This window comes from Melanaphis sacchari, unplaced genomic scaffold, assembly GCF_002803265.2.
Source record: "Melanaphis sacchari strain LSU unplaced genomic scaffold, SCAv2.0 Contig27_pilon_pilon, whole genome shotgun sequence".
Lineage (NCBI taxonomy): Eukaryota > Metazoa > Arthropoda > Insecta > Hemiptera > Aphididae > Melanaphis > Melanaphis sacchari.
This window is the reverse complement of record NW_020271152.1, coordinates 247,059-263,885: the sequence shown is the minus strand read 5'-3', so window position 1 is coordinate 263,885 and position 16,827 is coordinate 247,059. Positions and strand designations below refer to the sequence as shown.

General features: G+C 29.5%; 1 long non-coding RNA gene across 1 annotated transcript in view; it reads left to right on the top strand.

Moving 5' to 3' along the window:
- Nucleotides 1-7,028, top strand: part of LOC112595451 — a 48,707-nt gene extending 41,679 nt beyond the window's left edge. The window contains exon 3 of the long non-coding RNA XR_003114719.1: nucleotides 6,918-7,028. This is a non-coding gene — a long non-coding RNA (uncharacterized LOC112595451). The remainder of the gene's footprint in view (nucleotides 1-6,917) is intronic.
- The last annotated feature ends 9,799 nt before the right edge of the window (nucleotides 7,029-16,827 follow it).

Below are 16,827 nucleotides of genomic sequence, written 5' to 3'. Positions count from 1 at the left end.
TTATGTTATGTTTAAACCACAACTTTAGATTTACAATGTACATACTTATTTAACCCTTTTGTATTGCATTTTAAATTAACAACAACTAATACTATTATGTAAAATCATATCTAGTACAGTAAAACTTCCTACAACCAATTCCTTATAGATGAAAATCTCTTTATAACGAAAAATAACAACAGTCTCGCATATATTTTAGTCTCTGTTTAAAAAAAACTCTTTTATAACGGAAAAATCAGTTGGTTCCAAGCAAATCCATCATAAGAAAGTTTTACTGTATTATAATAATATATATATATATATATATATATATATATATATATATATATTAAATATACATTATATTCAATTCATCTTAGGCAAAAAGAAATCAAACCTACCTTTTAGCTAATAAATGAACTTTGTAAGTACAGTTTGTTGCTTAACACACTTTAAAATTACCAGTTACTATATTATATTTATGTTAAAATAAGAAAGCTTAAAAATAGTTTTTTTTTTTTTTTTAACTTACAATATAAGTATAAAAAAAATATTAGCATGGTAACAGGCAGTAGGATAAACAATTAACACAATGATTAATAATATTTAGAAGATAATACATGACAAAATTGGGTACATATTTTCTCTAACTCGAACACGTTAAACCGTCTAAGTAAATCAATTATTGAGTCTAAAATCGTACACTTAATTAAATTAAAATTATTATATAAAATAGAGTATTAAAATTATTATTATTTGTTTAATAATAATATATACAAAATACAAAATAATATAGCTTCGAAGCAAACATTATATAAAGAGTAAGTTGAATATTTTATTTATTTATATATATATATATATTAAAGAAATAAAAAAGTATTATCAATCTATAAGTTTACGCCAAAAAAAAAAAAAAGTTTAAGCAACAAGAAAGCAATAACCACGAATTTTAAATTGTAATAAAAATAAAAATAAAAATAGTTGATTTTAAAAAGACTAACACTTTATAGAGTACTTTACGTCTGTTACGAATATATATATATATTTTTATGTACATCGCGCTGAAGCTTATTTAAAAGTAGAATAATTACAAAAATAAAATTCAAAGCAAGAGCACTGTATACAGAATAAGAGTGGTTGTTCAAATAAAAAATTCTTCACACCATATCAGTACTTCGCTAGTAGAACCTAGAATACCCACTTTGGTAGTTAATACTAGGTACAATGAAATTCGTAGCAAATTTCGATTAATACATGTATAAATTGTAATAGAATTTCATTATTATGTCTCTATCTGGATCTTTTTGAAGTCGATTTTGCTCTCAATTATTGTTCATTCACTATTTTGATCTTTCGATTAGAATGCTAGAATTTTAATATTTATAAGGTCGCGCGCATTACACGACACGAAAACACGTATATTTTACTAAATAAAATTAATAAGTGTATAATAATATAATGTATTATATTGTTGTACAAACGTCTATCTACGTATATAGATGTGTATTACCAGAGCGCGAGCGAAAAAAAAAATGAATCGTAAAAAAACAACCGACCCTTAAACGATTAAAAACCGATTTACCGTCATCGTCGGTATATTGAACCCGGAAACATATTATCGGTATAACATTATATACGTGTACGACGGGGCATTGTCATTACGACAATATAAACACGATTGTAGTACATGAGTAACCGCCGCGTGTGTGCTCACCTCGTCGATGTGCATGCGGTGTGCATATACATATTGAATGATACGTATAGTATATATTATAGCTATTATGCGTGTATAGTCGTCCCGCGTGCACAAAAGTTACTCAATAATAATAATAATAATAATATGTATGAGCATAATAGTACGCACTCGATCGAGGATGACCGGTTTGGCGAGTTTTCGTTAAAACGAAAATTAAAAAATCGGTTGTTCGGCGGCGATCGATGGTGGGCACGCCGCCGATTGGGGTTAGCACGTGGCGATGACTAGAGGGGAGGGGGAGGACGCACGAGCCGTTTGTCTGAGGCGTCTCCGATAATTGGGTGGTCAACCCGGGTGTAAGCATTATGTATACGTGTGTAGTACGCGAGGGAGAAAAAACGGAAAATATGTATCGATCAGGGTCAGTGGTCAGCGAGTCCAACTGGTTTCTCGGCTGCAGGCGCAGCGCACCGGCTGGAAAATATCTTGTACCGGGCGCGTCGCACAATGCAGTATGAGGAGGGGGGCATGGGGTTGTGCCCGGAGATTTATGGCGTCCAGTTCCGCTTCCGGGGGCCAAAGGGTTAAAAACAACAGTCATAAACATGGGCGCAAATTGATATTGAACACTTTTTAATGGACATTCGACACGCGATTGTCGGCGAGCAATCGGACAATATAACAATATCGGGTCCCTCCTCGGATGAATAATAACAATATTTCAGTATACATAAAATATACGCGTGTCCCGATCGACGCGAACAGCAATAAAATATACATAAATATTTTATAATATTTTATCTTAGTCGATGATAGTAAAAAAACATAGTACAGTAAAACCTGTCTTATACGGACCCTTGTTAAGACAGAATCCTGTTCTGCGCGAAAATGTATTACCTATGTTCCCGGCAGATTTTTATGATTTAATATAGGATTAAACCTTTGATAAAACGGAAAGCTTTTTTTGATCCTGTAAATCATATTATATACGTATTTAATAAACTGAAAAACATATCATAAAATGAACAAAATTATTTTTGATACCCGCATTTATTTTGTTATTAAAAAATTATTAAGGTCAGCAATATTAATACGTGTCGATGATAACTACATTTTATCTTAGATTTATATCATCAATGCTCATTGTCACAACGTAAAGTCGTAGTTTTCTTGTCTTTCATCTCGTCTTACTTATTATCACAATGTTTTCAAAGATTTGTTTTAGTTTAAATGAAAAAATTAAAGTTATAGAAGTTATTAATTGTTAAAGAAAAAACTGGACAAAACTTTACACGAATTTCGGAATTTTTAATTATATTTTAATCTTCTAACTTTATTTTCTTATATTATTATTTGATTACGACCTACTAAATATTATGTTCTTCAAATTTTGGATTTGAAATTTATCATTATTTTAAAATACCTAATTAATACATAGTATATAATTATTTACTAAAAATTAAAATTTATTGTAGGTATTTATTAATTTTCAACATTTTAATTTTTATTATTGATCAAAAAATGTTATAACCTTAAACCTTAATCATGTAGAATATTATCACTCTATAGTATGGAATTTTCCTTTTTATTCAGTTACAAGGAAACTTGCTTAAAACGGAAATTTTTATCGGTCCCGTGCAATTTTGCATAGGACTGCAGGTTTTACTGTATAATAATAATTATGCTGTTGTTGCATGTTGTGGTCAAATCAAAAATGCACGTTGTATTACACATCTATGTACTATGTATAGTATGTACATAAATGAATGTACACATTAGGAAGTGCAAAACGTCACTATACTCATATTGAGAACAGAATTAAACTTATTATTATAAATTTTATATTCTAAATAATACTGAAATATAAATGCATTTAATAGATAAACTTTATTTTGACCTTAAGTTATACGATATGGATTTTACGAAAACGTTTATACTTATAAAATTATACAATTTTATACTTAAATATATTCAAATTAAAACGGTTTGAATTCATGAAGCGTTAATAGTAAGTTATTGTAAACGCGTATTTTGTTGACATGAAATCGAAAACATGTTTTTTTTTTCTGTCGACTCTTAATAATAATAATAATAATAATAATAATAATTAAAATCGCTGAACGTTATAAACGTGGTTAAATCTTACACCACGTTTACAGAATATTTTATAAATCTCCACCTATAACACAATGCCACTATTCGAAATGTACACTTCCGGATTTTATAAGTAACCATAAACACTCGATTTGTAACTTAACGGTGAATGTTTATAAAATAGCTAAATAAGCTGAATTCGTACAATAATTGTTTTGACCCGGTATGTATCTGTTCTTGGAAAAATAACTTTAACTATATCGAAATAAAAATATTTTTTAATAAAACAAAATTGTTCATAATATAAATCCTTTACGTCGATTGGTCATAAAGGAAAAAAAACAGTCGTATTTCGGTAAATTTTTTCTCTTCCTTGTTATACTATGACATTGATAATATTATAATTAAGGTTTCAAGTGTCTTAGACGGAGAACGAATAATAAATATAAACATTATTTTTTGCATTACATTACGCATGTTATGCAATTAGTGCGCGTTGTGGAAGACAACGATATCGTATTTTGACTTTGATATCCGTCAAAAAAGAAGTGATGTAAGCAAAACGGGAAAATACTCTTTCGGCTCTTAGGTCTACGCATAACATTCCGAAACATCTCTCGCTGCGTGCAACATGATTATAATAACACGAGCTACTCTCGTTTTATATTATAGTCGTTTACCAATAATAGAGTATTCGCTTCGCCTGCGTTGCGTACGAGCACACCAGTAAATGTGCTTTTATTTTTTTATCTTTTCAGTCTCCATACACAAATAATATTATAATATACTCACGTAATAATACGATATAGACATGTAGTGTACGTATACACGTGCGATATCAAATTTTAGTATCGAAACTGACATTTTGATAACGAGCGGGAGTTATTTTTTTTTTGCCCCTTACCCGCCACTACTACGAATCATTTGCCGCACGTCTCTTAGGACGAAAACGTATACTTGCGTATTTTTTTTTCTCACGAAAGTAAATTGTGTTGTTATACGGTGCAGGTACATGGTGCCAGTATATGCAAAATACGAATAATATATATATATATATATGTATGTATATATTTGTGTATTCATATATACTTAACCTCGCGACTTTCTTGCCTCTGGCTACCGCCCCGGTCTCCCTCCCACCGACATTGCCATCGTCGTCGTAGTCGTCTTCATCTCCGCGTCAATTTGTCTCTGAAAAGACAAAACGACACGATGGTACCCGGTTAGATGCACGAGTGTATGAGTGTTTGTGTGTGTATGTGTATGCGTATGTTCTATACACATAGATATAAGAGGAAACACGTACGCGCTTTTATTAATATAACAACAATAATGAACGCTCTGGGGAGACCTCTGACGTACAGTGCGAGTCTCACTTTTATTATTGTCACGTCGAGGTAAATTAACCGTCACACTCGCGACAAAGGTCTATACGAATATATAATATGTATACGAATTATTATTTCTCGGGCCTGAGGTCTCAAGAGTCGCAAATAACTAGGTAAATAACGTTATGTATATATAACATATACATATGCGTTTGTATGATATGTTTATTATGTGTTGTTTTTACTTATTGCGTATTACATTACGTGAACTGTGCTAAGACTTAAAAGATTCCATTCGGTCTTAACTGAATCTTTGTCGACGGATTGTTTACGGCCAAACAAAATGGTCATATTATTGTTGCGTAGATGTAAAGCATATCGAATCACGTTACGATGTGCTCGAAGATCCGGCTATAAATTATAATATGGTTACCAAAAATTACTAGTTTTTCATTTAATGAATATATATATTTTTTTACCGGTTATCTCCAAAAATAGTACTTTATAATTATGCTAACGGTTATAATCTATGTATTAATAAAGTATAAAAATCGACAACCAATTGTTTATAAGTGCTTAAATAGTAAATAATGCATTAACATGTTATTATGTGGTTTTAAAAAGTTCACTACACATTTGTAGTTTTGACATACGATATTTGTTTATTTGTAATACTCACACACATATATATATAGGTATTATATATATTAAATGAATTTCAACTAAAACGAAAAAAATAATTGAACAATTTAATGATGGATTTTAAAATTAAATCACCTAAATAGTTTATAATATTATGTATATTATAGAATATGTATACCATTGATACACAATTTTTCTAACTTGATTCATTATTAAACGATGTATGCCAAACATTATAATGTATATTGCATTATATAACTTACCTACAATTCCATACACGGTATTAATTTCTTACCTTAAAGTAGGTAATTAGTAAACAATAATAATGTATATTGTATATACCATTAAAATAACGTACGAAAATGATGATGTAATATGACCAAGCGTACGCCTCCGTACACAATACACATAATATGCATTATACATTTATATAGGCCATATATAAATTATTATCACATATTATTTGTCTGGCATATTATACTATTTTGTTTTAACAATGTATAGCACAAATACATGCCGCATTACTCGTGTTATATCATCAAATGGAATAATTTATAATCCCGAACGATAGTTACATTTACATACAAGCACAACAAGTGTATGTATTTTATGTTAGGACTTAAGAGTGCATATGATATATTAAACTATATAGCCATATAAGTAATAAGTATAGGGGGCTTGAAGTCTTACGTCACAATTATGTAAAATTCCTTTTAATCTACACACGCATATTGTCACTTATTTTAATAACTTACACAAGGTTCAAGAAAAAAGTTTTTACCGTCTTCAATACTAAATTATTATAAAGTTATCTTTATTATGTCACACCAAATAAAATATTCTCCGACATCTATTATACAAACGACATTTGTTTAAACGAAGACGGTAATGTACCCTTGACGATTTTCATTACTTTCGACATCCCTTGGCTTACATTTATACTACCGTCTGTTTGTCAAATTCATTAATTTGGCTTTACGTTATCCTTAATTCCGTTTAATAATGTTTCCTTGTTTTTAAAGGTACTGCTTCAAAACGTGTTTACATTTTGGACTATTTATTATGTACACTTAACGAAAATTGAGCATTTAAAAGTCTTAAAAAAACATTAAAAACAAAAAAATCAACAATGTGGTACACACAGATTATTAAACTATCGTTTTTAATTTGTTTTACAGATATTTTCTACTACAGTCCATTGCAGTCAATTCAGAATTTCAACACAGTACAAAAACTAAACAAATGAAATAACAATTTATTGTTTAAAATAATTTTTATTTATATACTTAGAGCATACATAATTATTTATGAATAAAACTTTCTTTCTTTTTTTTTTTTTTTTGAAAAAACTAAATTAACTGTACTTTCTATGAAATAATATTTGCCGAAAAGTAACAACAAAAAACAAAAAAATCTTTACGTTTATGAAACCTGATAAAATGAAAATATTGAAATAAAATCAATATAAAACCAGTTACAGCCTTAAGTATTAAAAATACAGCAGTAATAATTAAAAATATTAGAAATCATGTGTATTGTTATTAATATTATTACTATTTAAGACTTGCAGATTTGTTTTTTATACAAAGTATGTAAATTAAATTATCGATTTTTTTACACTGCCCTATTTTCTTGTTCTTTTTAATACTGTAAAATTTAATATACTCCGAAATATTAAATAATTATTCAATCTTACTGTTAATCAATAAAGTATTGGTTATAAATAATTGTTTATAGAATAAATTATAATGATGAATTTCTAAAACTTGAGTTTTATGAAAATCCATTCGTAAGTAGTTCAGTTCATAAATATAAATTTATAAGTCCTAATAACTACTCGAGTATATAGCCAAATAGGTATATTTAATCATAGATTAAAATTCTATTAATTGTTTATGAATAAGACTATGTAAATATATTTTAATCACTACTGAAAAATTTAATTAAAAGATGATATATTAACAGTTAGAATTTCGTTTTCAACATTTTTTCATTTCTATAAGTAAGTTACAAATCAAATTAAAAAAAAAAATTAATGATGTTTCATTCATTTAAACATAATAATTGTTAAATGCAATATAAAATTTTAAATCAGCTACAATTATTATTATATCCTACATATTACAATACCTACTAATATATTAAGCTCTCAATTTCAAATAACACAATGTATTGTGTTGAATACTTTTTAAAAGAACTTTCAGTTATTTTTTTTGTTTTTGGAGGGTAGAACACTAAAAAAATAAACGAAAATTATAATTAAAAACGGTTAAATGCTTATATCCATATGCAGAATAGTGATTTAACATTTATACAAACATTAAATTATGTACTATAATTCGATTCATTCTATGTAATATATACCATGCCATTATTCCATTACGGGCTGCTTAATGACTTTTCCAATACGGCCATTATGGGGAGGAAAAGGCGGTCGCCTGCTATATTACGCTATACACAGTGTATAACTACGTCATTTCATTTCATACACATCTAAGCTTAACTGTTCAAAGTCGACAATGCAAACCACTTAGCCACACCAGATGTACAGAATTGCAGTTCGAGTGAGGCACTAGTTTCAATCGGAGCAGTGCACCCTTTGACCAAAGCCCCTACGATAACGCTTTCGATTAGTGGTTCGTTGACCAATGGTGACGGACGCCTGAGTGTTGCGTATATAGTATTATGTATACGGTTTCTCCGGACACACCATTTGCCACGTGACTACAATCCTTTATAAAATGCGTTTAATATTAAAACTGCTATTAAACGCAGACATCAGATTCGATTGTGTTAAAAGACTTGTGAGATAGATGCTGTCTGAGAAGATTGATTCATCTTAAATATCTTCTCATGTCAAATTTATTTCAAGATCCAAAAACGTCGAAGTACTCGATCATCCGGTCCTTTCTATACTCTCTTAACACCTTTAACTATACTAAGTTAATGAAAACCACTTCAAAGATTGGGTTAATTTCTCTTGCCAACAAATGTTGACACATCTCACCTTTTTTTAATGCCCATAGACTATATACGTCTATCAATATCTATATATAGCTAATATAATATGTTGTAACCTAAAATATTAGTGTTATAAAATATAAAATATATTTTCAAATAGCTCATAAAATAAATATTTATTAATAATTACAATAATAAATTAGAAATTTTTGTAATAATTTACGGCCTATCATTTATGGTTGTATAACTATTTGAACTATGCGTGTTAAACGTTTAAGTTTATTTTAATTATACACTCACACAAGATGTGAATATAATTTTATGTTAGAGCATCACATTATATTATGCATATATAGTAGGCCATGATTTTGTTTGCTCGAGTTTTGAAACCAAGCGTTTTCAATAAGATACGCGCATTAGGGACATGCTGATGACGAGAAACGCGTTTAACGTAAAATCTCGTATTTTATATTCATAACACGTACCTACCGAGAAAAATGAATAAAGCTGCAATGCCAATAATGATTATATCATCGCATTTGAACATAATGCATATCTATACACTGTTGGGTAAGTGCAGTGAAACGGCTGATTTATAAAATAGATTATTTTATTTTTGTTGATGGCTTTGCGTAAGAAATGAGTCCACACGTATACGAAACGAGTATATTTTATATAATATTACATTACTCGATAAAGTAGTCATTTGAGATTCGTGTATACTTACATGATAATAGGTATCTTCGTGACCACTTTATAACTTCACGCAAATCTATAAGGCTAAGAATCGCGTTCCACAATAAAATATATAAAGAAAACATCAAAATATATTTGAAAACAAACGTGGACAACTTTTAAGGATCGATTAAAATATAAATATATATACCATGTTGTTTTTTTCTTAGGCCTAGGGCAATTTCATAATGCTCCACCGTCTTGAAGTAACTGATCAGTCTCGATGTCAAAGCAGCTTCATTTTACGGAATCCGAAGGATTTTCTATACACAAAAAAGAATACTTTAAGACGTAAATATGATATAATATTGAAAATAATAAATTGCAGATAACCCGGGATAAAGGATTGCTCGAGTGACACGAGGTACTCGTGGTAGTAAATATGATTGGTTATGTAACAGCTGTTTCAGGTATAATATTATAAATGGAAACTTAGACACTTCGAATTCCAATATCTATAGCTCTATACACTTAAGTATAAACTCAGAGCTAAGTGAGTAGCTTAACCATGGTTTTGCGTATTTCAATCGATATGCTCAGGTATAGGATGCTAAGTATATATACACGCCCATATTTACTTCGGTGTTATTGTTATCCTGCGTATTTCATTACGCATTATAGGTACTATTATATTATTGTACGCAAGATGCGTATGTGGGTTTAGAGGTATATAAAAAATATTTAAATGTGAGTGTTTTGGAAAACACTTTTTAAATACGATAAAAATATTAGGGAGTTTACCAATTGCGCTTAAAATTACCTTTTAATATACCAATTGTGCTCTGTCTTTTTTGGGTCGATATACCAATTGCGCTCCGTCTGTTTTAGGTCAATATACCAATTATTGCGCTCTGTCTTTTTTGGATAGATAGACTAATTGCGCTCAGTTGTTTTTAGGGTTTATAATATTATTCTACATTATACCTAGTATATTAAAATACTTTTATAAAAATATGTATTATAAATAAATTTTTTAGTCAATACAAAAAATGATAAAATGAACGTCAATATTAATAATATTTGTACAATATAAATCTATAAAAAAATCATACACATAGATATACATCAACAACGTCAATAGCTATATTTAATTATTTATATACATATTATGTAACTTTTTCCGCCATGTAGGAACTTACATATGTCCATGTAAAAATAAGAAACCTAAAATATAAGTAGCACAATTGGTGTACTAACCTAAAATTTAAGCGGCGCAATTGGTATACTGACCTAAAGTACAAATATTGTTTTAGGCCCAACTGGTCCATGCCCAAATATTACGGTATTAAGCCATTTACGAGACCATCTAGACGGTCAGATGGGCATGAACCAATTGCGCTTAAAACACAGTTTTTGTTTAGGGTCAGTGTACTAATTGCGCTTGTATTTAAATTTTCCTACCTTCAGATATGAAAATATTATTGTTCAATCTAATTCCATCAACATCGACATAAACAATTTACACACAAAAATACTTAAAAATTAAAAACTCATTTATTAATTGATTAGCTACTGGTTTAAGTAACTGGTTAAAATATATTTTATAATAGTATCGGAATTTTACAAAATATTATTAATATTACGCAAATTTTATCATACAAGTATAAATTTGAGTGATAGACAAAAATACGTTTTCATTATCATCGGATATTTTATCAGCCTATTGTTTCATTGTACAATATATACTTTATTATATAGGATAACACATTGATGATATGGCCGTTCTTATATCTTTTTGTTTAGTATTAGTTTGAGTTGTTTGACATTACAATATGGATCTTTTTAAGCAAGCTCTTAATAAAAAAAGTAAACCGTTGTTACTTCTCGATTATTTTAAGTTTCGGAAATGTACTAAATTAAAAAAATGGAACTAAGTGGAGGTGTACAATTAAATCGTGTCCTCAAAATGTATTATCTAATGAAAATGAAACGGTGCTTTTCGATGTGTAAATTAATTTATTATATAATTATAACTAACTCATAAGTTTTCATAAAGTATTTTAAAATTGTTTTAATGCGATTGGTCTATCGATCCTAAAATGTATACAGCGCAATTGGTATATAAAATAATAATATTAAGTGCAATTAGTTACTTCCGGTCAGATATCGTGAATGTCGTTCGTGTCATTGATATTATTGTACACTAAGTAAATTTAAAATAATTTTTATAATAAAGTATTAGGTATATAGCTTTAATTTATTATTATAATTTATATAAATGAAATTAAGTGTTATTGGTTTTTTAAAAAATAAAATAAAAGATATCTCATTTTTTTCATGGAGTAAGTGTACGAGTTTATTACTAATTGTCAATTGACCTATATTTTAATAGAGAATTATAAATTATGCTTTATGAATATCTAGTCCTCTGAGTACATACCGATCCAAAAATTCCAAAATAACGTAGAGTTGGACTTTTTTATCATTATTTCATAATAAATAGGGTCTTCCGAATTTAGTATGACGAAAATAGTGGGAATCACGTATGAACCAATATTATCTTCACTATTTTATTCTCACATAGTTTTTTTTAATATCTGCGTGTATATATTATGATATGATAGACAGAGATGTGATTAGGATATAACAGTTACTGGAACTAAAATCCTTAAATTGAAGTTCAAAATGAATTATGAGGAGTAAAGTTTATGTGTGTCACAAAATTTAGTAGACACAAAAATTTCCGTAAAATCAAAGTTAGAAATAAACCATGGATTAAAAGTCTCCACACCCTCATCATTAAAAATAAAATATTAGAAACACAATAAATAATAATTATTGTATTTTATAACTATTAATATGTGTTTATTTAAATATTAATAAAATGTCATTATCGGTAATTTTACTTGATAATTCTCTTCAAAATATATTATAATCAGATCATTGAATCTATTTTGTCATACTTGACTTAATTTGAATGCCTTTATATACGAGTAGGTGGTAAATTGATAATATTAATATTTTTTAAATATATTACATAATTCAAATATTAATACAAACTAAAAAACGATGTGTGTGTGTGTGTTTAAACTTATAACCTAGTCTATCGAACTCATACAGTTCTGAAATTTAGTACATAATATATAATTTGGTTCTAATACATAAGGATGTAAACTTCAAAGCTAAATTTTTAAATTTTGCATTTTAAAAAGGGTCTTAATCAAATAATATAACATGTCTATTCATTAGTACATAGTTGTCATTGGTTACATAAAATAAAATAATTATCATGTTAAATATAATTGTATACTTGGATCAAAAAAAAGCCCTAAAAACAGTATTAAAAATATGTATGGCTTACATTTAACTGAGTTTAATAGGGAATAAATCCATCAGCGTTATTTAATTGTTTATGAACAACACGATGCAGAATTATCTATAATTAAAAAATATATTTAAACCATCCATGGCAATTTTTTGACAGTATTTGGATTTTAATCAAGAAAGGCTAAAAAGTAAAAACGTATAGAGGTGCTATAAAAACGTCGTAGCGGGGCCAAGACCCTAAGCCTCCCTCCACGTATAGTCACGCCAATGATTATATTATGCGATTATAAGCGGCTATTCTCGGAGCAATGGCATTATGATATATTATGTGGATGGATATAGTACATCGTGTAGGCTTCGAGACGAAAGAAATATATTGCGACCATTAGAGGGGGCTGCTGCAGTGAGCGGATTAACTCCGAGTGCGTTCAATTATTCCGCCCGTGACACTGATAAAGACCGAAATTTACAATGTTTCCGTCGCTTCGTTGAGTGACGGTGGCGGTCGATTTAATCGCCGAAACTCGTATTTATATATCATATTATAATGCTGGTGGACGGAGTGGAAACGGGGACTTTAAGTCCCAACAGAGCGATTGGTGAGCGCAGGCGCACACGAGTATGTGTATGGAGGAACGTCGTTAAAAGCGACCAGTATTAATTATTGATTTACTTCCGAGTTCGGACAGCGTATTATATAGACATTATAATATTGTAATCGAGTATATATCCACGGGTCGTTTTTACTATTGGTCATTCCTGGTACTTCCTTATTGCGGAACATGTCATGTGATCGTAACATAGTCTTTACGTTCGCGTATTAATTATTAAAATATAATGTATAATAATGTAATAATAGATACTAGTTGATCCTGTGTGATGTTGTCCATAATAAATTAAATGCTTGCGGATTTACACATTCTTAAACTTCGTTTATAAGGTACTCATAGTTTGTTATTTGAATTGTTTTGGCTAAATATAAAATATACCTCTAAAATTATTTTATTTTCTCTAACCACTGACTACTGTGCTAGAGTGTCTCTTCAAAATCCAAAATTTAAAAAATTGAATTCATCCGTGGGTATATAATTAACTCTAAGTACAAAATTTCAGAAACATGAGTGCAAATGTGCGATAGGCTTGGTCTGTGGATCACATACGCGCACAAATATTCCCTTTTATTAATATAAATAACTATAACGCGCGTTACCCCGTTCGTGCCGTACGTGGTATATCGTCATATACCGCTGGTACAATCGGCGAAGACCGGTAAGGAACTGTAGAATAAAAAAAAATAATAAAAATGTAAAAACGATTGACAATAATACACGTCCGAGGGAACAGGAAGGGCGCCAAGGGTTACATTCAGGTCAATTGCAACGAGAAAGGGTGAAGCCGCGCGCCGGTTTATACCTTCGGTCAATACACGTATGCGAGCCGCGCGCGCAGGTGTTTCGTCGAGGGACCCATCAGGTTCTTCCGGGTTCTTCTCTCAATAATATTATAAGCTGCACACGTAGTACACATGAAATACAATACTATATTCAAATATTTTAATATACGCGTAGTCGTGGTAACGTGGTGAAAACTGTTTTTTGAGTCCTGTACTTCGACAAAAATCGGTCAATGAATCCGGAGTGGTCAAATGCGTAATGCTTATAGATCAGCGAGTTTAAGGTGATATACTAATAGCTAATTTACTACGTTCGACTTAAAATACAATCTACAAAAGTGTAGGTTATAGTGTATACTATACTAGATGTACTTCTGTTAATCTAATACCAATGATATAACTAACAAACAATGAGTTATATATTATATTTTATAAATATGGGCTAGACCAAAAATACAACAAATTTGTATAAATGAAACGGAACCAGATAAGATTAAAGTAAAATATATGGGTGAATATTAGCAAAGCGCATCATCAGTAATCGTGCAACGGGCGAGGAATAGGTATTCAATATAGGTAGAAAACGCCATTAGACTTGCTCGATGATTGCAAAGTCGGGAACAGTATGGAGATCCAACAACACTAAACCGTACTCAATCAGAGGTCACATAAATTAACAAAAAAAGCCTTCGGCAGAGAAATAAACTTAAAGTCGTACGAAATTTGTCTTACGAACCCTAGTATCTCGTATGCCTCGAAACATATTGATAAAAAATAAATTAAGGGGAAAATTAAAATCTGCGGATTTAAAGACTAACAAATCTTTTTTACGACTGAACGATTTAATATTATATTTTTCTAAAACCTAGTCTATACATAGTTAATTTCTTTTATTCAGTATCTACTATTTATTCCAACATTGCTGAAAAAATGTAAACGTTAACATATTTATTATATTTAGATTTCATGCAAATTATGTAGTCTGAATGGGAGTGATTGAATATAATAAAGTATTAAAATAGATAACGAAAAACATTTTTCGTGTTATAAGTTACTATTGTACTAGCTATAATGAAGGATTGACTTATTCATGCATTCAAAAATATTCATTTACTATTTTGTAATAAAATATAATGATAATACGTCATTTCAGTTAGGATAAGTAGAAACAGAAAAACTAAAATTAGTTCTAATTTGTTCATAAGCTGATAGCATTGGGGGTTATGGGCATATAATATATAGACAATTTTTGGGCCTTACCTAAAAAAAGTAATGTTTTACAACGTTCCACTACGCGTAGGTATACGTTCCCGGAGCTCTTATATATACATAATGTCGGATATACGTCACCAACATTATGTATAATACTTAAATATTTAAGTACATAGACTGTCAATCGAGGCGGGGACACCAACTTTAAGGAAGTCCGGAAAGTTATGTAGGCGTATTAAATCGTATATGACATTATGATAATAAAATTATTATCTAAAAACCGTTATTCAGCAACGGTGATCTATCGAATCGCATACGTCGTCTCGTCGTCGTTTACTGTAATTCACGCCGCAGCGACAAACATTTTATATCGTTCGCCATTTATGGGGTGAACGCGAACGACTTGCGATATATTTTTTCCTTTTATCTCTCCACCCGTTTGTTTGCCATAGGTCGTCACATAGTGTAATACATGAGTAATCGCGACGACAGGTATTCTGTATAAATGTGTAAAACGCCCGGGGTTGTTTAAGACCTTTTTTTCCTCAATAAACACCGTACATCGCTGCGGTGGCTATATATTGATTCGTTTGTGATATTTCGTGCACGATTCGATCAAAATACGCATCGTGTTCGTTTATATTATAGTGAGAAGATAAAACGAAATACCTGTAGTGTACTATAATGTAAAATAGTTGTATTCAATTTGTTGCAGGGTATCGACAACAATAAAACCGAGTAAATAACTCGGTGGCAGCGGACTTGGGCGCCACTCGCATTACCGTACAAATGGTCGAAAACGCATTCTAACCGCACACAGATTTTAATTTTACCGTTATCTCGTGGAACAAGCATAACGTTTATTACACTTTCAAATGTATTTTTTTTTTAAATAATCAGTTCGAGTACTATTGTATATCAGTTATTTACACAATCATTTGAATAACTCTTCAATAAACCATACGATATAACACGAATATATAAAAGATAGATTCTAATTATTTATAGAATGAAAATCGTATATTACTATTATTTGATAACGTAAGTAAAAACTTACCGTATAACTGTGAAAATATAAAAATTAGTAAGTCAATTCAATAAAAGCAAAAAAGATAAATATTTCAGTCTATCTACTAAATATTATACAAACTAAACAATAGACACCAAAACATTCTTTTATATTGTGTATTCAAATTATTATAAACATTAAATTTTAATGTATTCAATATTTTATTTATTTTTCATTAGTATATTTATTATATTGATATAGCTCGAAAATTGTATATTATACAATCATATTACAGTTAAAGAAATTGATTCATATTATTGTTTTTATATTGTTTATTATAATTTATATCATGAATAAATGTCAAAAATAAATTTGTATGATAATTATTTTATAATTACTTTTGATGCAAATGAAACTATAAAATGTATTCTTTTGAGACTCGAAAGAGTTTACGCATATCATTCAAGTAGTAGCGAAGTAAACGTGGCAGAATTTACTATTATTATTTACT